Genomic DNA, 26,504 nt, shown 5'->3' with positions numbered 1-26,504 from the left:
CTTCGTCCGCGAATGTACTTTCATAAAGTAGAAAATATATACGAGTAAATATAAGTGCTTGGGAGAATGTCTTAATAAGGGCGCAGCCATTACGTCGCTTATATATTACTTGAATTAATCAAAAAATATATATCAAATTAAAATATTATATAAAGTCTTTAAACACGCGAGAAATCATCTTAACACAATCGTATCAAAACCAACCATCTAATATTTAAAAAAATTCTATGCAAAATAAGCTATAAATATGTAATTCTAGAAGACAACTTTAAATTAAATATGAACGCACGCCTGTCGACAAAAAAAGATTATACACATATCATCATAATTCGAGTCTTAAATATATTTTATAAACTAAGAAAGCTTCGCGAACACTATTTTGACGTCATCGTCAAACTGAAAACAATCGACCTGGATTTGGTCAAAAATACGGGAAGCAGAAAAAAAAAATTAAACTCAAAACTCGTTATCATGATTTGAGGGATGGTTTACATCCTCATCTACATCGACGATCGTCGCTTAGCGATTCGAGAGAAATAGAACTCACCTATCGAAGGAATCACGAAGAGACCCCTTTTGATGCAGCTGATGACTGGCACAGGGTAATGGATGTGGCGGGGTGGTGACGTCGGAGGTGCGATAAGCTATGCTGTGATAGGGCGGCGACGTGTCTTCATTTTTATTTCAAATACCTGCTCGTCGGCTCGATATAGTACTCCTCGAATCTGGTCACGACACTGCCGTCGAAGAGACCGTCCTGTGTAACGACGCCCTGCACCACGGCGCTCTCGTCATCTGTGAAGAGAACAGGACACGATGCCGGTTAATAAAGAATCAGCAATTGAATTTGTAGAGAAAAAAGGGATCGTTTACATCATATAGATTCAATCAACATATAACTGACAATTTTTATCACCTTTCCCCATTATTAAATATTTAAACTCGTGGGTAATAATTAATATGCAATATATGCATGTAAATATTATATACATACAGTCTGCATACAAATATATAATATTGTATAAGATAATATAATCTATACACGTATTTTATAATTTTTATAAATATTAACAATTAAATGCTTTCACGTTTTCCGGCTAAAACTTGACCCTCCATTTAATTTATTATCTGTTTTACACAATTTCACAAAATTTGTAAACTATTATAAATTTTCTTTTTAACATAATTATTAATAAATATTTCAGTTTATTATACCATAAATAAATAATCATATCAATTCTTTTTCATGTTATACTCATACGAGAAATAGATCGTTTTTCATAAATTCGAGATACGTACATGTTAACAGTATTTTTCCACGAAAATCTGGCGTATTTTAATAACGCTCGCAAGAATTGAGATTACTAAACCCATTATTAATAGTTTCCGCGGAGATGGATTCGCGTTGAATGTGCGGCGATATAACCCGCAGCTACCTTTTAAATCTGCGAAAATACGAGGGCGAATCGCGACGGCAGAAGACTCGTTCCCACGGTGCATATAAAGTTACCGTCGCGGGGTTAATTATATTTGTAGAAGCTTTCGTTTCTCCGTGTCGTCGTGCTTTCATTATTTCTTATGAAATTTTTGCGACTTCGCCCGAGTTTAGCGAAGGCACGCGGTGAGAAAGGGAAGAGGTATATGGTAACTTTTCGGACGGAATTAGAAAGGATTGCCAGGTATTTAGGATCCGAGGACGAGCCATAACTTCGTTTCGTTTCGCTTCGCGCCGTACAAATTCCATCCGGGCGGTTCAACTTCCTGAGCGAAACGACGGATTTCCGTGGAAAATTCTTGAAATCGAAGTTTGCCGTCACAGCGACAAGAAATTCCTTCTATTTGCTCTATCGCCGTCGCTAATGCGCGATGTAGCTTTGCGTAATTTAAGCATAAAATATGTGCAAATCTCATGCAAATAATGTGGGTTAGGTAATCGAACCGCGATAAGTAGGCTATGAAATAACATTATTAAATAATTAAATAAAACTCCTAAATTCTAAATAAATATATTAGTCTCTTAATACATTAAGATTTTATGTAAAACGTTTAATTTCCAAAATATAGACGTTTTAAATGCAAAATTCGACCAAAGATTAGTTATATATTTCCATTCTACTCTATTTTCTTCTTTCTGTGACAAGAGGGTGCACTGATACAACAATAACAGAAAGATTGAAATTTATCTGGTAAAAGCAGCGTGTACTGGAACTGTCGCTCAATATATGTACGTCGCTTCCGATACAATTTTGTAAAAACGTCGCAGATTGACGGAGTAGAAACTTGAGTGGAAGACGGAAAATCATGACCTCGGAGGATCAAGTCTCTTGGTTCGAAGCGAAATTTCCCGGGTAAAACGTGGGTAGATTCTAGGAATTCCAATCGTCAATCATAGACGATATTCCGGACTATCGCTAAAGGAAAGATAAATCGACTAAAGTGCTATCGCGAAGTCGGAGAAATTTACGGCCGCGTGTTACTTCCTACAAGTAATTGTTTGGATCCCTTGGTTGTTGGCGCGCGGCGGATCCGTAAATTCACCCTTCATGGTAATCGATACCCTATCCGCCCCGATAAAAGGGACAATCAGCAGCGGGGTTTTATATCGCGGGGCAATTTAACTCCGGGCGCAAAAGAAAACAATTTGCGCGTGAATAAAAATAAGGTATACAAACATGTTAGATGTTATAAGAAGCTAATTTATCACATTTAAGCTTATCGCTCTTTTTTATTTACCCTTTTAGAACGATTTGTAACTTTCTACTTGAGATTGCAGAAATTGCATCGATTTAGCAAGAAAACTCGAAATATATTTCTAGACAAATTTTAATTCAAATCGAAAATAGGAATATAAAATTAAACGCAAATTTGAAAATAAAGAACAAGACACAAAGTCAAACATTATTTCAATAATAAAAAATTACTGAACAAATCTAACTTAATTTATAAATTGAATAGTATACCTATATTAAATATCAATTTGTCAATAAATAATTTTACCTTGCATTTTATTTGATTTCATTTATATAAGAAACTTCGGGAAAGAATTAAACAATAAACTTGCAATATTTTTAATATCTGATACGTTATTTATTTTTAAATATAATCTTAATATAAAATTGATTCTCTCTTAAATTTAAAGTCGAGAGTAAATGTAGACGAGAAATTTAATATTGAAATGTTTTTCTATTTCTTTGTAGAGATAGAAATTTACTTTTATATGAAGTATCTTGTATATGAAGTATATAATACATATCATATATATATATCTTCCAAGTTTTCTAAATTATGCTTTCTTTGATCAATTTTTTCTCAGCGAAGATATAAGTCATAATGACATCTTTCTCAGTTTTGCAATATTATCTATATATCTATAACTATATATATTTTTTAATATCATACTACAAAATAAAACTCTCTTAAATTAAATCGCATTCAAACTTAAATAAGATAGCAAAAGTCTCATTACTAATTTGCACCCTTTGCAATCTTCTCGAAAGATTAAAAGTCTTGTCATTTTTCTTAAACTGACCTCGGACTACTCAGGGAACTCGTGGCTAAAATACCAACTAGTGATTTTCAGGCATGCCGCGAAGACGATTGCTCCTTTTTCCCGACCGCAAGAACGTCGTCGATTAGAGCCGAGGAAGAGACAGCAGCGCGATGTCGGGGATGCTTAGCGAATTTCAGATCCAGGTGGAATTCCGCGATCGGTTTGTCTAGAAAAACGCGGGGATTCTCCTTCTTCCAATCTACGGAGCTTCCGCGGCTAATTTGATCCCATTTCGCGCGATAGCTTAAGCGTGAACGACGATTCCCCGCGGGGGACGAGTTGGAAAACATAATCGATGTGCAACGGCGTCGTGTCGTCTCTTCTTCTTTCTCCCGACGAGAGATCGCAGATAGAAAGTGGACCTCCCGCGAGAGGCTCGATAGTGAACCTTGGATGGGGAACGAGGAGGAAAAGTAAACGCGTAGGAAACACGGGGAGAAACTAGGCTATCGCCAGATTAAATTCGATCGCCGCGGCTTTGACGCAGGTCGAGGTCAAATCTTCCGCTCTGCGGATACTGTCCAGATTATACAATCTACAAATCGGGGCATCTCAACGCAGTAATTTAATTCTCAAAATATATAGAAATACTTTTTTTGTGCGCGGTAATTGAATAGGTTAGATTAAATTTTAACAAAAAAAATATGAATAATTTTTGTAACTCTTCAACACTCTTAAACACAAAAGGATACACAATCCTAATGTGTATCTTGTCGAATATCTCGAGATATATTCATTAGGATGTAAAAATCGACTATAACGACGCCGACTGTCAAGACGTGGCAATAATTACAATGTTGCTTATTTCGCTAATTAGATATAATTATAAATTAGATAAATACATTGTGTTCCACAGGAAGAAGAGAGATGTGGAGAATCAACGAATTAAAGACGGCCGGTACTCTACTGCGTCCGCGCTTTTGATAGTATTTCGTCGGCTTTTTTTCACGTTTGAGCCCTCAAAGCAAAGAGCTACAGCTTAATCTCCAGCGAGCGAGCATGAGATCTCAAACAGGTGTGAGGGGTGCAGATGGAAGGCTACTCTTTTTCCTGAACGGCAAAGAACGGATAAGGATAAACGGGGGAAATACCATAATTGCATGGTAATTAAAAAATACGCTGAGAAAATACTAATTACACGAAAGCACGATCGTACCAACGCGTGAGTAAAGCGAGGAAATAGAGAATATCAAAGATAAAGAGAAAAAAAAACGAGATTGTGGAAAAATACTCTGTCCCCCCCCCCTCCCTCCCTATGACGAAGGGTAAGCGAAGATAAAAACGAGGGAAAACGTGATAATTGCGTGGTAATTAATAAATACATTAGAGAAGTACTGATTGCATGCAAATGATAATAACTATTAAACGCTTAAAGCGATAATAAGCGCAAGATAAAAAGCTGAAAAGCAGAAAAAGAGCATGAAAAGAGGAAAGATATTTTCCCCACGATTTAAAAAAAGGGAACAAAAGTGAAGAATTAAATTTTCCCATAATTGCGCCGTAATTAATAAATACGAGGCAAACGTAGACTAACGATATAATTATCATATTGTACAGTATATCCGCGATTATCGACGATAATGGCAGAGTACAGTAGCAAAGGGCGGAGAACTGCGAGAATTAAAAGAACGTTACTTCTTTTCTACGGTCCAAAAAAAGGAAGCAAACGGAGGGATAAGTACAAAGAAAGTATAATAGCAATTAATAAACGTATTTAAGAGAGACTACCAATTGTGCCAGATGGAAAATGTGAATGCTGAAGTGCAGGGGAAGCAGCGTGCTATAAGGGCAGGAAAACAACACGATGGACAAATAAAAGTACGGAGATTATAAAACTGTCTGCATATGACCGCCAACGGTGCATCATCCATTTGATATAGCTTTTGTCCAGGACCCGCGGGCTGCCATGCCGGTTGCTCGAGACAAAAAAAAGAGAGAATGAGGAAGAATCTGCGCCCCGCAGCTTAATCGAGTCTCATCCCGACGCGACAGTTTGGACAGGCGTAAAGCGGATAAAGTAGATCGCGCATGTCGACGTTGGGGAAAACAAAGAAAAATTGATATAAATACGGGATACGGCTGGACCGCAAGATACGTGTGGGAATAAATAGGGAAAAGTGGGGTGTACAATTAAATGCGACGGCGAAAGATGAAACTCTCATCTCTCGTCAAAATTTTGCATTCATTCGTGATTTCCGTAAAATCAATTGACTCGCAAAATTTAAGAAAAAAAAGTTACACGCGGCTGGATGCGTCGACGCGACAGGCAGCTTTGAATTTGAAACTTTGTTCGACTGCGGAATCGGTATACCTATTTGGTGGATTGTTCAAATTCTACTTGTTCGCGATGTGGATACAGTCGCGTTCTTATGGCGCGTGTTATATACGTTGATCAGAAACGCCTTAAGCGTGGCCGGCTCGATAGAAATGGCGGTGTTAAGCTCACGTTACAGTCTGTCGCCGACACGCCGCGTTGTAGCATATAACGTACAATCGTAGTTGTATGTACGCCGGCAATTTATCAATTATTCATCGCGGCGTTCACGTTCGCGAAATATTATTCAGCGCGGTCGCGCGATAGTCAAATTCCCTCGTTACACGTTTACACGGTTTTACGCGTCGACGCGAGACGCGAGAAAAACATTTCCTCCCTTTTCCAAAGAGAATCGACTTCTGAAAGTAATCCCGGTGGAAGAAGCTGGTTAAGTCGGAATGACTTTAAGAAAAGAGAGATTGGACATATAGATAGAGACAGAACGGAGAAAGAAACGGGTGGAAGCCATTGGAAGAAAAAGCATTTAAACTCGAACGATGACAGTTAACTCATTTAATCAGCGCTGACAGAACTACGGAATATTTAAAAAAGTCCTGACGTATTCGACGAATAAATTTCGTCGTAGTAATTTTTGTCTTCAACTTTGATAAATTCCAAAATATCGTAAATATAAAATTAAAATGATAGTATAATATTTATAAATCAGATTTAATTTAGACGAATCAGATATGAATCTAACATTAGATTCATAGACAGACTAAGCATATAAAATAGAAATCACACATTATGTACGGAACACTCTTCAAGCTACTTACTCGGTAATACATATTAGCAGCGATTTCTTTCCAAGTTTAATAAGGTGATAGATTTGACAAAAAAAGAGTAAGAATTCTGAAAGTCGTCTCTTCGAGTAATCTTGAAGGGAAGAAACTAGTTAAGTCAGAATGATCGCAAGAAGAGTCGGAGCGAATAAGATAAAGGAAGAGATTGTACATTTGTCGATGTAAAAGTAAGAGAGAAGGAAGAAAATTCCCTCCTGGGCGATGTTGCAAATGTAGGCTAGGGAGGGAGAGAGAGAGAGAGAGAGAGAGAGAGAGGGAGGGAGGGAATTCATGCAGAACGAGCGTCGGAGGGTCGTCAGAGAAAAAAAAGCGATAAAGGCGGGCGAGATACAAAAGGAAAAAGCTTTCACCGATAATTAATGAATTATTCATGTTCGAATTCGTTTTTATCACGCATTGTAGCGTGTTTTCGTTCATACTTATTCATCGACGGGCTCGTCCGACGATTTCGTGCCTCCGCGATAAAATGCCCCGGCGGACATTTGAAAGCGCGATTCAATAGACTCTTCTCTCGTCGCCGATCAATTCAGGCCGAAACTTGCATTTTTCATACCTGATACGCTCTGAATCGACATACACACACTCTCTCTCTCTCTCTCTCTCTCTCTCTCTCTCTCTCTCTCTCTCTCTCTCTCTCTCTCTCTCTCTTAGCGGATCATGATAAGAATCCGTGTCGCGATCTTTTTACTTCGACGTAAAAGTCGCTACTCGTTTCTGATCGCCGCGAATAAAGTGCCGAGTCGTGTTTAACGTTATGAAGTATTGACAAACGTGACGAAGACGACCGAAACTATTTTCTGATAAAGTGCTTACCTATAGTTAAGAACTGTCTTAGATATCCTGATAGGCTAAGAACTTAGATATCCTGATAGACGCCATAAGAAACGGCATAGTTAAATGACTCAATTTCCTTGCTAAACAGAGAGGCTTTCAATAACTTCGCGACGTTAGAAACCGAAATGACATTAAAGTAACGACATATTAGCAAGGAAAAAAGAAAATCTGAAACACGAAGCACCATTAATATTTTGTGCAGCGAGATCGCACGCCACCGGCGAGCGGAGAACAAAGCAGCGTCAGAAAGATACGAGGGCTCATTTCTCTCGCATCTCGAGACGCTTAATTCTCGCAGGAGGATTCGCGAAGAGCAAGCGAACTGGTTGGCTCCCGGCGTAATCCCGAGAAGTGGCGGAGCGGATCTATGGAAACACAGAACCCTTAATCGGGAGGCGGGACCGGGACGAGGGACCAAGAACGCGAAAAAATAAAAAAAAATACAGAAAAATCGTGGAACGCGAAACGGGGACGGGGACGGGGACGAGCGCGGCGAAGTTGCGCGATCCGGAAAAGTGCGGCGATAAAAGGGATGAAACGGGAAGACGCGGAGCTGGGCGGGACGAACGGAGGTTTGATAGCGAGGGGGGTAGAGGAGCAATCGAGGAGGTTTGCGATGGAGCTTTCACGGAGAAAAAGCCTCGTGCTCGTTAGTAGAAAAATCCAATTTAGTCACTGAACGACTAACGGATCGGCTCCGGTCGTGGCGCGTTCGACGCGTCCGTCGAGTCCCGGCAAGCGTAAACGCTATACGCATGCGAGAAAGTGCGACCGAATGTCGCTTTATCGATCAACAATCGAATTACACCGACGAAGCGACGCGACGGTCACATTGATCTGAATGCGACGCGAAACTTAGCGTCTTGCCTCGGCTTTCACAGAGGGACGTTCTTTTACGCACTATCTCGCAAACTTTCTTGAAACTTCCAATCCACTTTATATCCCCACCCACCGGAACATATAATAAAAATTTGCTAATTAATTAATCCATTATCGGAAAACTACTCGAAAGAATGATTTTTATACAAAGAAAAGTAAGAAACAATAATTACGTCAAAACTTGTGAATCACTTTCGCAAATCGACACCGAACCCAGTTCACGTTTTTCCTTTTTTTTTTAATTACAGTGTAAAGTTAGCACATGTAGTTATTTCTACATGAAAGCGTGGCAGAGAGCTTTTTACCTTTGTTTCTTTCACGCTCTATGTTCTATTATTTGGCGCTCCACGTTCTTCGTCAATTTAGTTAAAGCGACATATGCGAATGGCCAGTTTCAGCCGCGGCCGCGCAAAAAAAAACATCGGGAGTGCCATGGCGAATGAAAACTCGCGACTACCCCGTCGAAATACGCAGTGAAAATCGCGGCTGTGCGAAGTGGCCTTTCATTGGCGACTCTCCTCGCACCCGTATATATGCTCGCACTCGCAGAGCAATACGCGCGAATAGTACTGAATATCGAATTGTTCCGCAGTCCGAGGACAACATCGAGGATTATTCGCCACCGTGTAATGTCCGACAAAAAACAGAGAGCAAAGAGGACACGAGTCATTTATCCATTTTGAGCTGCAGTTCATTCCAGCTTTGGATTTCAATAAAAAGTTACACGTGGCGATATAGGGTAAACTCGGGTAAGATGGCCATAGTTTTTTTAAAATGCAATAAACATACATTTATTTTTGTTATATTTTAACAATGTTTCGTATTATATTCCTTCACTGAAGCTTAAAGTACGTAAAACTATCGAAATTAAGAAGAAAACACTTAACATAAATGTTATATTATCAAAGTATTACAAACGTATGCATTGGCCATCTTATCTGATTTTAAAGAAAAGATGGCCATAGCAGAAAAGATACACCATAGTATTTTTAAATAAATAGTGAAAAATAGAAATACAAATTATAGGTTCAAATTACAATTTACATAGCTAATTATGTGTGTAACGTTGATTACGGCAGCTTAACTATAATTTATTTAATGTTATAGCAGCTTTTAGCGGACACATGAAAAAACTTTGCAGGCAGAACTAGGTCGAAAGTAAAAATATGATATAATATTCACAATATTGTTATTTTGAATAGTGTACGCACATAAACTACTGTAAATATCGATTATCTTTGAGAATGACTACAAAAATGCACTGTTTAGCCATTATTGGAGAAATTACAGCCATGGGCCATCTTTTCCGTATGGCCATCATACCCGAGTTTACCCTAACTTCTTTCGTTTTATTCGTTCAGACACACCGAGAGTACTGGGACTACGTAAATTTCAAAAATAAACGAATCGCGCCTTTCGCGGAGAAATTTTTTTTAAATTAATGTTGCGCGCGCGACATAATTTACAAAGTGATTGCTGGTTTAATTCATCATAGTCACTTTGCATCTCTCTCTTGTAATAGTCTATTTCTTACTAACAACTAAATATTCGAATGCAACGTAAGTTCTGCGAGTACAATTTTCCTCAATCTCTCTTTATATTAAAAAGCTTTACCAAACCCTACTTAAAAGATTCGATGTCGAGCGATGATCTATGACGCCGTAAATCACCACTGCGGCGTTAAAAATATTACGCTATATATCTGGCAGCCTTTTTCGAGATATATATTACGAAACTATATGCGGTGGGTAACTCTTCGTTAAACCATCCCCAATTCTCCGCAGCAATCTCTTTGAGATTGAAAAGCACGTCGTAATTTTCCTTGTCTTATACTCTTACCGGCCGATTTATGCTTCGCGTAAAATCCCTCGGGTGTAGCCCCTTTATTAGCGTGCTGGTCCAGCATTTGTTCGATTTATTCTTATGTTTCTAAGAATTAATTATTAATCCCAAACAGAGAGAGAGGGGGGAAAAAAGAGATGATTAATCCCTGCAAGGAAGATAATAGGACCTTTCCAGTTTCCAACGTGCAAAATTAACAGCTTCGTCTGTGCGATACCTATATATACTATACATATATCCTCGTGCTATACATATGTACGCATAGCGAAGATATTCTTTGCGGTGTCTTGCAAGCCTTAACGTAATCGATGGTAGTATCTATTTCGCCGTGGAGATTCGCGATTACTTAGTCTAATGAGCGTTGGTTAACCCTCGATTGACCTATTGCGGAGCTAATCGCACGGAATAATTGCCGACCTTTTTCTCTCGCGGCGCAGCAGCACAAATTACGTGTTCCTGTACATATGTACATATCCTGAGTACTTGCACTCTTGTTGATTTGCAAATCGACCTCGATTGTCGATTTTCCAACAGATAGAATTGCAACAAGCGTAAAATAAGTCTCAATTTATCGGCCGGTTTTGCTGCACCGTGAAAATATTGCTATTTACAATAAGATATTTTTACCTGACCCGCGAAACAATTGAGGTAGATTTACATTTATCGCTAAATTGGTATTTTTCTGTATATAGACATATATAATAGGTTGGCAAATAAGTTCTTCGTTCGGTTTTTTTGACTGGTATATATATAAAAAACCGAACGAACTTATTTGCCAACCCAATATAATATTATATTTTAAAAAATCCAATATAACAATAATAATTTATCAGTTTATATAATCAATTTTAAATTTTAATTATAAATAAAAAATTATTTTATAGAAATTAATTTAAATAATTTAAATAATATATTTTAACTTTATCAATTATTTAACAATTCTATTCACTAATTTTAAGATAATATCTTTTGCCAAGTAAATATCAATACTATAGTAGAGACATCTCATCAGATAACAAATATTGCTATTAACCGCGGAGCTATAATAATTACGCGATTCATTTTTGCTCGATCAAGCGGTTTCAATTATTCGCAGTAACATTATTTATTGCTATTAATACAAAATTAACGTTGCTTATTATTGCTACATTAAATATATATAAAATTGATTTAGTAGAATTAAAACAGACGGTGGCCAATTTGAGGTCACCGATATCAATAGCACAAGTGTAAAAAATTTATATCTAATGTTAATTATCACATCTGTATTTTTATGAACAAACATGAAGTTTCCGTTTGTATTATATATTTATAAAAATAAATTTTTAACGAAATAAAGTTTTACGAGTTTCGCTGCCCCTCTTGATCAAAGGCGATGTTCATTCTTTCGATAGCTTTGCCCGCCTCGATTAATCATTTCGCAATCAAGAAAAGCGATGCGATCTCTCTCGGCGAAACCAGCTATTGTTTTTCCTCGTTTCTCGACACTCGGAGCGCCAAAAGGATAATAAATATTCCGCTCTTGATCATCGCGGCAAATTACAAACTCGAACGCGCGCAGGCCGTCGATATATCGACGGACACACGCCGGCTGGTTTGTTTTAATTGATTATCGGATATCTACCATTAAGTCGGCTCGAATCATTGCAGACAGAAAAATCGGATCAACTACTCCGGATCGATAATACTAGTATTATCGAGCACTCCGTTCGATGTACAAAGCCGAAACTTCAATTACGTTGTTCGTTACGCGACTCACTATATCTGCCAAAGTATATTAAGTATATATAGTATATATAGTATATATTAAATAATTTTCTATAGTTCTACTATAACTAAAAATATTGGCATGTAATAATTATTATATTGACGTTTTTTTTACTCTTTTTTAAAAGAAGTTTCTCGTAATAAGTAGTGCTTTTAACTAACACATTAGCATGCCTATTACTTAAAAGCTTTGTGAAAGTAAGTTTATTTTCGAGATGGAAGCAAAGGCACGAAACGAAAGTTCGGCGGATAAAAACGAGCTGCGGGACGTCTGTCAAAAAAAAAAAAAAAAAAAAAAAATTGCGTGAAGGCGAAGGCTCGTTTAAACGCGTGGATTTTGCATACGGTAATTTGTAAGGAGCGCATTTCGGAAATTGCATTTTCTTTGTCAGAAACTTGGCGTGCTTGACAATAAGCGGCGCAAGCCAAAATCTCGGCTTAATTAGCCGTAGTAGCCATAGCTTTAAGCACACACATTCTATGTTTGCGTCCTTTTGTCTCCGTAATTCGTATTCTTCGAGTGCGAGAAGCTCCGCTTATGAATACGTCGGGCAACCTGGCTGCTGGCCAGAAGGGCCTTCATTCTGCGATCGTGACTTGCTACTCCTTCGCGTTCTAGTTGCCGCGTCAGAATTCTTTGTAAATCGTATCCTTTCATCAAGCACACATTATGATTCGTTCGCGTGCGACATTTTACAAAAAAGTTGTGCCGAAAAGGTCTCCGCTTGTATATTAAGAATAAATTTCAAAAAGTCTTCGCTTGATTAATCGATATGAACAAATATAAAGCAAACTTTACAAAATGTCTTTTGTGTACTGGCTCAGCATGAAAAATTTAATAATTATTCAATAAACCAACAAAAATTTTGTTAGCTTTAGCCGATATTTGTTCAGATATTCAAAATAATTTTAATTTTATTTTAACCAAACATATTTTTAATCGAGATAAATTACATCAAAATAAAAACAAAAAAAAACTTACATGTATATAGGAATTAATAATATGCGACGCATAAAGGATATGAAAATTGTATAAATAAAACAAAATAAACTTCGGGAGTAAAAATCAAAATCCTACTTTTAGCATTTTATATTGCGGACGACTTTTATTTCGGCATAGTTCTGCGATTTAATTACCAAGACTATTTAAAAATAAGAATTAAGATGAGACGGGAGAGAACTTTGAATTTTATCAAATGCTATACAGAAAAGCATGATTGTATGGAATAATTTCGTACCTTGCGATATTAATCTAATATAAGAATAAATTGAAACAAAAATATTGTTTCCCATCTATTATTAGGGATTCATTCCTCGATGTATTTCCATCGAAAAAGTTTTCTTTCGTATCGGATATTTTGCGCTAAATGCAGCCATTTGACTCTCAGATCCATATTACGTAATATCCAATATCAGATAAATATAAAACTCATAAAGAGAAAAATAGAAATATACACGTGCGCGCAAGACAAAACAGACTTGAAAAAAAAAAACTTAATACAATTTTATCTCCGTTTAGGAAAATATAGAAATTTTGAATATATGTAATGATTCATAGAATTTGTGTTGTTCGTAGAATTCATCAAATTAAAAAAAATGTCCATAAAATCATAATAGGTATAATCTCCGTTAAATTAAATGGCTAATTTTATAAATTAAAATGACCATCTCCCATTACTGCCTTTTCTTCTAATTGTGTCTGCAAGTCACATCCGCATAGAGCGCCGAATGCACGCTCACATTTACAGAGAATGAAGTTCGCGAGCAGCTCGCCTCAACGTTCCGACAAATTTGCTGTCAACAGGAATCAGAGTTCTTTCGGCAGCGAAGCCACCGTCAAAGAGGCTTTCCTCCTGACTTCAAGCCGGTTTGAGAACAAAACGGCAAGAGAGCACGAACATTTCGACAAATATATCGTCCGTTAAAGAGTTTAACTCGCCGCACAGCTCGCGGAAACAATGGCCATTCCGACAGCATCGCGGCAACTGGTATATTCGCGATACCAAAGTGCGGAGTGCATTTCGCTGGCGTTGTCGCAATTCGAGTGCCGTCATCACGTTCTACGAGCCGAGGGAGACGAAATACGCCAAAATATCGTTATAGCTATTACCGCGGCACATTGAGCGGAGGGAAAGACGGGATTGGCCTACTTTCCGCCGAAGCCGCCCTCCCCGGAGGAGCGCGGAAGAACCGACATTACTCGCGGACTTTGAAATTTCGCCTATTGGGAAACGACGCGGGATTCCGCCGACTATGACAAATGGCCCGACAATTTTTGCGTTACACTCGAAAGCCGCTGATCGATTCCCGGACATTCGCCGTCCTTGCCGCAGCGCGAATACCGCGCGGATACAAGTCCATCGCGAAGAGGGAGTCGCCGCGACCGCGACGTTGTCCATTCGGCATGTATAACGCGCGACGACAATGTGTCAAATGCGTCTCAATAACAAATGAAAAATTGCTCGTGAAATCATTCTCCCACATATAGACATATATATTCCAAGCCTGATGTCCTGAGTTCATTCTGCTAATACCGACATAATGAAGTTACGTCGAGTTCTGCGAAACTACATTAACCAATATTTAACTGCCTGGCAGATCGACCGAGAGTGCTTAAAATTTAAAGCGTGAAATTTCACGTCGTAATTGAATCATCTGTAAATTTTGAATTGTGTAATAAAAGGTGGACTCTCTGCAGATAGAGAGTGCTCTCTATTCGGAGAGCTGTAGAGAAAACAAAAAGAGCTCCTAACATTGATTTGGAGTTACATTCGTTGGATACAATTTACGAAATGAAATATTTTGGAAACGCAACTTGGTTACACATGTAGAAATTGCTTAAAACATACTGCAAATGTAATACTTGGTAAAATATATTAAATATTTTATAATATCTGTATTTTTTTATTAACCGGAAAAATATGGGGAAAGGTACACTTTTAAATTTTCTCGTTAATTAAAAGCGTATTTGTCTAATGTTCTCGATCTCTCTCTTTCTCTCACAAGATGCGCACTATACGGATATTCCATATTAAAAAAGTGAAAAAGAATTTAGCAGGAAACTTCTATGAAACTCGGGGCTTGTCGCGAGAGACATTAACATTAAAAGGATTTGTGGCCGGGAGTGGGATTTCTTTGGCGGGGATTTAAACGAGCGCGCTTTGTCCGTAATTGAATTTTAAGTATCACAAAATTCACGACACGGAGCTCACACCAATCCTTTGTTTCGCGCGGACAAATATAAATACTTGAAAATTCATTATGCTTCTCTTTTTATCTTCAAAGAAACAAGCGAGAAAGACGCATAAACGGAGCGTGTGTCGAGTTCCTCGCGCTTCTTCTCGTCTATATGGATCCTTTGATCAATTTCTGCTTGACGACAATTTAATTGGCCGCAAAACGATATCTAATGTATATTCTCACAGAAATTTAAATGTCTTCGTAATGATATAACCGTAGCGTAAAACAGAAAATATATACATTCAGAGATATAAATAATTAATTGCTCACAAAGAGAGAACTTTCCCGCGACTGTATCGCTTGCAGAAGAATAAACTCGCGACCCTGATACCGAGCCCCGATAATCTTTACCCTGATACCCGGAGCCAGATTTCGCAATACCGGTGCGACCCCGAGCATAATGCGGCAAATACTTTCATAATAACTCGCGCGTCGGCATAGATTCGCTCGCTCGCGAACCGCGAACTTTCCAAGACGATTACTTGCTAATGGTATACCGCGCGCTAGCCGCGATTCTCCATTAGCGCGAATCGGAAATCGAGTGTCCCCGGATATGCAATTACACGCGCGTGTACCGTCAATTAGGCAAGTTTAATCGCTAATCGGATTATCGTTGATACGCGTTATCCCGCACCAGTACGCCCGCTATCAGGGCCGACTCTGCAGCCAACCAGCCGGCAGATTGCGGCGCGGTGGTTTGCTGGCCGTTTGCAGGGACGCGAACGCGAACACACCAAAAAGTCAAGTTAATTTAATTGCCGCGTCGCTCTGCGCGTAATTACTAATTTCGAGCGTCGCGTGGTTGCTTGATAAATTAAATGACAGCCGCTCTTCAGATAACAAACGCAGCAAATACTAATTGTAAGTAGGTCTATACTGAGTCACTATATCGCTATTTAGCGTAACGGTTGTTGTAATTATGTATATCACGGAATGTATAACGATAAACCTGCTTACTATTCCATCCTGTAATTCGTGACATGCGTGAGTCCTTCGTCATCTTTATCTTGCAAAATCTTACGGAATTCTTGAAACGCTGCAGAATTTTATTTCGCTTCCAAGAGCGATATTAATTTAAAATTGGGAAAAAGTAATAATAAAATCTCAATCGTCCGTCGAAATATTCTCTCGGTTTCCCCCGATTTCCCAGAGAAATAAATCACCTCGCGATGTTATCGATTTTCGAAAAGAGTGACAACTCTCTGATATATAGTGACGTGATGGTATCGATATATGTATAATAATACGCTATTTTGAATACATCTTGTCACCCGACTGTTTTATGAAGCGAATATTTTACGGGTAGAAAATGGAAGTTGACTTATACATGGATGTATTCGTATCGTACCGCGTTTATGGTTGTTGCATGAATCTTGTATCAGAAAGCACATCAAGTGAGAATATTTAAAATTTAAAAAATCTTAAAATACGAACAGTTTCACAATTTCATTAAAGCTCACGATTAATTACGATCACGCGTACTAACACCCAAATATAATAATAGAATAATAGAATAGAATAATCGCACGGCGCACTTTATATATACGACACGCCCGACGTTAATCACACGTTGCGCACTTCACTATTATATATTACGATAAAAATATAAAAACATGAAGAAATTACACACGAAGCTACTATGCGTTCGCCATTCGCAACGTTTCGCATAATTAGTGTAACGGACGATAATAGCTAATTATAGGGCTAACTAGAAAATAATAGCGTTTGGATAATGCGACGGTCCGTGCCATTATCTGAAGGACTATACGACGCGCAGCGACCTTCCCTACCGTAACAAACACCAAGGCCATACAGACAATCATATACTGCACAAAATATATAACGTATTCTTAATTCCGCAAGCTAATAATTGTGCACTGTAATAACTATGAGACATGACATGGCGTTTCGGAGAGATAATACGATGATACACGGAGCGGTTCGTGCCGTTGCTCGCTCGTTCGAGTCTCGTGGCGAATAACTGGCCTTGTGTACGCACAATGCGTGCTGTAAAAACAAACTGCAAAACCAAACAAGGCCATAAAATATTCAATGTATTATGAAACAAATATACATTATAATAAATATGCAATATTTTTCATTCCTCATGATTTAAACTGATTTGGATAAATCAACGTATAGTTTATGCTTTATTTTATGGATTTATTTATATCGTCCAAGATAATGACTAACTCCGTTCAATGACAACTAGTTGAGAAGATAGTGTTTGAAGATAGAAAAATTGTTATGAATTTTAATTTTTACAAGAAAGTTTGCTTTAATTTGATTAAAGAATGTATTTATATATATCTATAAATTTTTATTTAATAGCAAATTTTAACTGTTATAATCGAGTTTGGAAAAAATTAAACGTACTGCTACCTTAACTCAATATACAATACAAGGAAATTATTATCATCCGGCATTATATTTTTCAGCTTATTGATTGCTTCAATTAATATCTCTTTTTAATTCGAGCGGTAGCGTTGCAACGCCAAATATATATAGTACATAAAATTAATAATATCTCGAGAAAAGATGTAAAATAACATAGATAATTTTGTCGCAGACTTAAAGTCATATAAAATCTTGAAATATACAGAGAATAATACTTAATTTCAAACTTAGAAACTCGATTGTCAATTAAAGTGTCAGATATAAGAAAATTGACGCGATAAAAATAATTCAGTTTCGCGAAGACGTAATCGGTTGTGCGGAAAATAGCGTTATCCTAATTAAAGAGTCGTCGCGGAAGAGAATGTACATACAAGACAAGAAAGTAATCAACGATCTCACCACTTTGCTCCCGCGTGCATTGAGAAGAGGAGCGAGTCAACTCGCCCTTACCGCTTTATGCATAAATGCGAATAAATTACGTGTCCGCTCCTCTTTGGCGTCGAATTGCTTACGGCCGGATCCTGTGCATCAAAGTTCAGTGTCGAGTGCAGCTCAACATTCGACCGTGAAGGATTAATAGTCTCGTCTCTCGTCCATGTCGACGCTTTTCTATACTCGTTATTTAAAGATGCATTTTACGATGCAGCGAGAAAGAACTGCTCGAATGAACAAACAAAATTACCGGCTGCTCTTATACAACCAGGTAATCGTACGCGAACAAATTAATGCAACGAAATATTTCTCGATAAACGTTAGCATTGATACATAAATTGTTCAATTAACTTCGTAATTGTTCGAACGAGCGGTATAGACAACTTTTCCTCAGTGTGCGAATATATGTTTGCGCAGCACAAGTGAGCGAATGATTTTGCTACAAAAATTAATATGAGTAAACACGTGGGTACAACATGCTGTAAAGGTGCATTCGAAATATACAAGCGTGAGCGAACAAGATGGATGCGCTGAAAAGGTATGCGCTTATATCGTAAAAGCGCGATTAAATCGACGTATTCGCGTTTGTACTGCGCTGCGTAAACAAAAGAGAGCAAACGAGTATCAGCCAGCAGCGAATTGATTCACCATAAACGTGCGTTTGCGGCATTCGAGAACGGCGAGCGACCGAATGAATTCGCTAGAAAGGTATGTTACGCGAGGACGAGGACGATGAAGTTGATTCGCTGTGACACAGTAGAAAACGAACGGATCCATTCGTTCGCGTTCATCCCGGCATACAGGCAATCGTCAAAGAAGATACGCGCGTGGCACGAATGTCGATCCCGGAAACTGTGTGTAAAGGAACCCCGTTCAATACGGAATCTAAACATCGGATTCCGATGTAAATTAAATGGTTCCATCAAGTAAGCCGGGACATTTCAATATTTCATACACCGCGGTTACCGCTGTTATATTAAGCTGTATCATCGTGTATCGACCCCAGACTGAATCAGATAAAATAGAAAAATATAGTGCATATGTATATGTGCGCGAGCAAAAAGAGAAATAATAATCAAAATAAAAATTCAATCCGATATATTTTATCCATATGTATGTTAGAATCGATACGTAATTTAAAAAATAGATATTTGCTCATATAGACTTTCCTCCTTTACACATATTCTATCCACTTTGTATCGTTTACTCATCTGATTTTATGCGACAATCTACTTTACTTTTCAATTGAATTTTTCCTAATTGTCTTATTTCTCGTGGTACACATATATCGAGTTTTATTCTTTATTTTGTAATGTATATAGTGTATATTTTATTTTTTGTGTGTGTACCATATTACTTTATATCTTCATATATATTCTATAGCGACGAATGAGCTTGGGAATATTGCACGAGGATCTTGGCTCACTGACGCAGGAGAAATTCATCTGCAGTAGTGTAAACGTTTCCATTACGAGCCCGAGGAACAGCTGGTGCTTGCGTAAACGCACCTTAAGGCCACGGTTATAGTGGATGCACGTCCGGAGCGAAACTCATCCGGACAAATTCGTACCAGACGTCGGAACTAATCAAATACGGTGAACCAAGTCGAGATGACTTAAGGCGAAACCTCTAGATCATTTTCCCTCCGGCTGTGGACTGCGTTTTTAAATAAATTCTGTGCTCGCAATAATTTCTTCATCATTGTCAAAATTAAATTGACTGCACTCGTAAGCACTCATAAATTTATCGCAAATTACGTTTCTGTTAATTTGCTTGGAACTATACTTAAAAAGTTCTGTTATCTACTTGCATTCACGGAGCTCTTCGTAAAAAGTTTTTAGTTGTCGATTATCTATAAAAACGTTATGGTCTGTCTTCAAAATAATTATCATTTATTAGATCGTAATATATTCGTATATATCCATAGTATTCAATGGGGAATGCAAAGTTCCGGAATACTCTGTAAACGCGAGATCTGATCACGTAGCGTGTAATTACCTCCACTTATCTCGACACATTTAATTAGTTCTGATCGGCAAATTCCTATGCGCGTTCACCATGCTATAATCCGCATGCAGTGTAGTAACAGAAATATAATCCTTAAGTTACCTATAAGAATTATTTTGGATCCTGTCCTAAATCGATTTATGGTGATATTCCAAATAATATAATTAAGAAGATTAATATTAATAAATTAAGATCATTAATTAAGTATGTTAAAATGTATAATATAGGAGGTTAGATAGAATATAGGATTTTGACATATACATCAGTCTCAATGAATTCACCAGTCATTCTACATAAAAGAAGATAAGTTTAAAATTACAGGCGGAGTATCAAATTTCTATTGTGTTTTTATATTTTATGAATAAATGTTTAACGACTTATTTATGTAAATATCGTTTCCATCATCGCGCACTGAAGATGACTTTGTTTCAGGTCGAAACGTTTGTCACATCATTGTTTATCTTTAATTTATAATATCTAACATGTGTAATGTACATCCAGCTTGGTCCACTAGTACTCTTATCTCCTTTGTTAATAATAAATAAATAATTAATTAATCGATAAATTAATTAATTATTCCGTCGAGTAAAATGTATATTGAAGCAAATGCAAATAATTTAATGGGACTATAATTTTAGATGCGTCTCGGCTAATTGTGTCGCAATGACGACCGCCGACGTTAATAAAACGGATATGATTAATATATCATAGTTGAAATGAACCTAATACCACGGCTGTAATCAAATGCTGAAGTGAATGCCAGATAGACTCGATGGAATCGTAATTATATCTCAACTCGCGGATGCAATTACAATAATAAATGAATCGGAATGCAACTCTCGGTTCCAACGGATTTCCCGGTAGAAATTTGTCGGCGTGCAAGAAAGCTCGTTGGAAACTCGCGTACGACGCCGTAACCGCGGCCTAAGTCGTCGAAGTGAAGACTACGACGTTCGGATATTACCCACGGCAAGGAGCTATTACGGCCGGGTACAACTTCCCCGCAATCCCGATCGTCGAAACGACGGCGGCGACGGATCGTTCACGATTCACGATCCGCCGAGACGACGGAGCCGCATTCACGATCAAGTTTCTGGCCCGTTCACGAGCTTGCGGTTACGTTTAGTTCGCCATACGCCGAAATTATACCACGCGGACCCTTCTCTCTCTCCCCCCCCTCTCCGTCTGCTCCTATTGTCCGATGTATGTGTCCACCTGCGGTCCATGCTAGAATGCTTACGGGGCTCGGACGTTGCACTAGTATCAACCATCGTCAATTCAGACAATACCGTAGTTACATTTTTGTCAATCTAACCGTTAACTCTCACGAGGAAATTTTTTTTTAAATTAGTAATCGAAATTTGGAGTCGCCGGAACGGACTGAAGTAAAGTCACGACTCGTATACGAACTAACCCGGACATGAAATCGTATTTAAAATAATATTTATAAGTTAAACATCTGTATGAATTTGACCCCTATAATATCCCACACTACACGGAGAGAATTTTCTTTTAAAATTTACCCTGAAATCATGGTAGTTGTGGCCATTGTGGGATATGTACCGCACCGAGAATTTTATGCGAGCTATTCTGATTAATATCTACCGTAATAAAAAATATTAATATCTATTACATTAAAATATAAAATGTTTGATTAATTTTACTAAAATATATCTAGGGAATTTCAATAATTTTTCAAAATTTACCAATCTGCTTGGTAATTTTTATCACGTTGTTTGTAAAATGTCTTTTGTATATTTTAAAAATTCCTTGGTTGCCAAGTTGTCCCAAAGTTTGTAGTGAATTTAAGGGTAAAATATAACAAAAAATTCTCTCCGTGTATTAACGATAAATAATATTTTTATTTATCTACAAAAACAGAAAATTCTCAAGTGCTTGCAATTGCGATATTGTTTCTGATATTAAAGAAAATATCTTCATGGAAAAAGAATAAGAGACGTATAAACGAAATTATTGGCTATTTAGTGTTTACTTGCTTATTTTCTCAACGAGCGCAATTATTAACATAGCAGCTTGTAAAAATAAACGCAAAACGCTATAGTACTTTTATTACATGAAAACAAACGATTGCGATCCGCGAAAATCGTAGAAAAGGACTCGTTACGAAAAGGACCGATTTATAAATCCTTCACTCGTTAAATCCGTGGTTCCGATGGTTCTAGTCACAACCGTGGACGAACGTTTATTTCCCACCGAAAGTCTATGGTCTGTACTACCCCCTTATTCGTGACCTCACCGACACAGTAACCGCACGCGTGTATCTCCAATAGGGGAATCTGGCACGATTCCAAACGAAGAGGACGACTACGACAACGACGCCGTCGTCGTAGCCGTCTATGACGAAAATAAGATTCCTAGTTTAATGCGGCGAGTGGCGACGGGCGTAAGGTAACGTGCTATTCAGAAATCTCATGTCAATTGACTATATGATCCGCGGAAAATCGGTATCGTGCAACAATAACCGTTAACAATATTCGGCGATGCCTATACTAAACAAAGAAAAAACCGTCGCACCGTCACAGCGACGATGATTTTTATAAATTGTATAACGTATCTGCGTTATCAGTGCAGATGCGAGGGAAACGCGCGTAATAACAACGGAGGAATCCCTGCCGGGCTCGCGATACAAAATTTCGAGAGCTTTTTTTCCAGAATCCGGATGAAATGGCTCCCTTCGCAATGCGCCAAACAGTATTTCGCGCAATTCACGCGCGCGGCACTCAAATAATTTCGAATTGAAATCGAGGACGGCGCGCGGCCTGCATTTCCGTTGTTGTACGCCGCGCATTCCGATGCGTTCGCGGCGACGAGGCGCACGCGACCCGCTTCGAGATACGCTCGTTCGAACGCGAAATTTATTTCTCGATTTCGCTCCGGGTTGCGACGAGAGTCGCGAAAAGTTACGAGGGGAATATTTGATACCGGTTGGGCGTGCATCAGGGCGTCGCCGATCGATCTAACCGACTCTTTCAGTCTTGCATTGCACGAGAGCTTGCCTATTATTATTACTCTTCCTCTTATTATTGGTTTATTATTTACTATAAGCTTCAATCTCTTTTACTACCCGGAGGAAATAAGTGATAATATTACCTAACTCGAAATAGTATTAGCAGATTGTACATTCTATTGTATTATTATTGTTAGTGGCAGATATACAAACCCATTATATAAACGATTCTGAAAGTGGGTAATAAGAGATTTAAAAAAGCTGCAATAGTTTGGAAGCAATTTTTACTTATTGAAAAAATACAATTTAAATTACAAAATATTAAAAGCGATCGACTCGAAGGAATTTAATAAAACAGAGGGTACGAGTTCTAATAATGTATACACGGCAAAAAAAGCTTTTACTTTGACTAATTTAACGTCAACGTTACTTCGACAAACTTTCTCTTCGAAGTTTAATTATCAGGATGTTTCATGTTGAAAATTATGAACGCATATAGCGTCTATGTTTTTTCCCACACTCGTCAAGTTAAGCGTAAGATTTCTAGTCGTAACTTCCCGCGATGTCCTATATCCGTACGCCGAGTTAATTACACGGATATAACTAGGTACGGTATCAATAAATCACTATAATGTTTTTGTAAGGACCAATCAAGAAGGATTATTTCAGCAGACGCTCTCATACGGGGACTGACTCGCGTAACACGGAACAAACTCGATTATTTATGGGCACATTAGCGACGCGAACTAACGAGGGCGTGCTCAATGAATTACTGAAATCGTATTCAGCCGGAAAACCATCTGCGGTTATGCAATGACGTTAAACAAAGCGTTAATCCTCTGATGCACTTTGGGAGTTAAAATAACCCCGTGCGTGTTGCATATAATTCACTTGTCACGTATGCAGTTTTGGGAATATTGGCTTATTAAGATATAAAGGATATCCCGGAAGACCACTATGTAAAGATAGTAGAAACCAGTTTTGAGCGTAACTTTCGAGTTTTGAGATAATATTTTCGTTGTTTATATATGTTGAAACCCCTGTGGGTTTAGAAAAACCGATAAAAATTATGAAACTTTTTTTTTCGTTTAAACTCAAGTACGGCATTATATAATGTACGGCTTAATTTATTAAAATAGTTACATGTTATAGATATATTCAAAAAATAATATTAAATTAAATATAAATTATTATGACAATTATAAAATTTGCCGATGCTCCTCGACTCGACTCGACTGTTCATAAATTCTGAAAAATAACATTCGATAATCACATTCACAATAAAACACATTCGTTATAATATTAGCAAAATTTCGCTGACAACATTTAGCTATAATATGCTTTATGTTTTCAACTCTTCATTAAATTGAGACTTGTTTTAACGCAATTTGCAATTTCACCACGTGTCGATTTAAGAAACCAGTGTTCAATTATAATCAGATTGAAACCTTTCAGTAATGTGAAAATGGATAGAGTGCATCTTATAGGAGGATTAAACAAGGCACCCTCAGGTGCGCCGAAGCTTGCTCTTCGCGAGTAGCGAACGCGCAGCCGTGCACATGTGCCGACGGAAACCGCCTCGGAATAGCGGACGCGGGCGGCCGCACGCTATCCATCACGAAGCTGAAGTTGAGGGATACTGATGGCTAATTACTTTGTCCGCGGACAGGCGCGCGCTCGTCGGCGTATAATACCACGCCTAATCTCGAAATGTGCCGACACTAACTCTTTCGTCCGCGATCGCGCGGTGCCGCGCCGGCTTAATGACGGTAATACGCCTCGTTTACGCAATGTAATTCCGGTACGCGGAGTGAGCGTGTATAAATATTGATCTAGTTGCTGCAATGACTATCAACGGCGCTCTCACTGCACCGCTTTATAACGTTGACACGCGGCGAGGGACAGAGAGACAGAGAGAAAGAGAGAGAGAAGGAGAGACACACACAAACAGAGAGACAGAGCTTCGAGATTATCGAATTGTTGATATTATCCCGATAATCTCGAATCAAGATCCCCTTCGGTCGGTCGAGGCATTATCTGCCAGCGTAATTAGTTCCTTTGACACACATGTTTTGCGCCTTATCGTTAAATCAATGCGAATAATCGGTCTTCTATGCGTGGACAAATATCGAGAAAATAGATTTTCCAATAGTAATTAAGTATTATAATCACTGCGTTTTAAAAATTTGTGGAATAATCTCTTATAAAAGAAAGAGATGAAGATAACGCATAATATTTACGTCATAGTAGTCCATGATATTATGTTATACTATTTCTGTTATCATTGCGCAAATATTAAATTAATAACAACCGTGGCGGTGAGTTACCAGCGTCGACCAAATTGTTAAATAATTTCAACACAAAAATAACCGCGGTATTAAAACGATAATATATAATGCAGCGAGAGATAATAATTTGATTCATTTGATTGATTTGTAATGAGATGAAAATTACATAAAGGAATACGAAATTCAATTTTATTCTAATATAATGCACTTATCTCAATTTAATCATAATAATTGATGATTATATCGAAGTACCTGCTAAGGAGCTATATGTATTTCTGCTTTTCTCCGATCGATGAAGACGATAAGATATAAGTAGACTTACCCAAAACAGTACCGACGTAGGAATGCGACGTGTCGAAAGATATCGGTCCGTTCGTGCCCTCGAAGGATACATCCTTGCTGAACAGACTCGCGTCGCGAAACAAGCGTATCGTCCAGGATCTGCAAGATGAATCGTGATCGTGCATGATATTGTGAAGTATCGGATCGAGAGAATTTTTTTGTATGGGTCTCCAGTGCGGGGAGAGTAATTATCGGCGTTTCTCGCGTGCCATAATATCGGTTCGCTATACGGATCGTTACGCAGAAGGCCGATAATCTGGTAATAACATGAATAAAGGAAAAGGAATCGTCGGAGCAAAAGAACGGTGAGATAGATCATTAAAGTGTGTGCGTGCTACGATTACGAAAAACTGTATCTCACTTATCTGTACAGAGGAATTACTTTACAATTTTATTTCAGAGAGAGATCTGCCGAATATCTCTTCGACGTCGATGGAGCAAAGTACGGCGGATTCTTCGCGTAACTATATATAATGTTCAAAGTACGATGTTTCGCGTATTATAGAAACAAAGGATTGACAAAGGATTCCCCGGGTATCATATTATATACAGCTGGAACGCCGAGCTAAAATCCACAGACCATCTCACCGGATTTATACAAAAAAAAACATATTACTCTTAACTGAAATATATATATAAGCCGGCTCGTACAAACTCTCCATATAGTACGTCGATTTGCTCGCGTATACGAAAGAGGAAAATAACGCAAGTACAGACGTAGAAAATAAATATCTTGATTTCTCCACCGAGGCGCAATATCGCTCTCGAGCATACTTTGTATGAAATGTCAGGTCAGTCTATAAGTTCATGCGTACTTTACTATGCCGGTATATTTTAATCT

The 26,504-nt window shown here is 38.1% G+C and overlaps 1 pseudogene; it reads right to left on the bottom strand.

Moving 5' to 3' along the window:
- The window catches only part of LOC139808081 (disintegrin and metalloproteinase domain-containing protein 10-like), a 60,045-nt pseudogene that overhangs the window by 12,421 nt on the left and 21,120 nt on the right, over window positions 1-26,504 (bottom strand).

Source organism: Temnothorax longispinosus, chromosome 2 (assembly GCF_030848805.1).
Source record: "Temnothorax longispinosus isolate EJ_2023e chromosome 2, Tlon_JGU_v1, whole genome shotgun sequence".
NCBI classification, from domain to species: Eukaryota; Metazoa; Arthropoda; class Insecta; order Hymenoptera; family Formicidae; genus Temnothorax; species Temnothorax longispinosus.
Note: the sequence above shows the minus strand (reverse complement) of the source record. Positions and strands in the feature narration are given on the sequence as shown.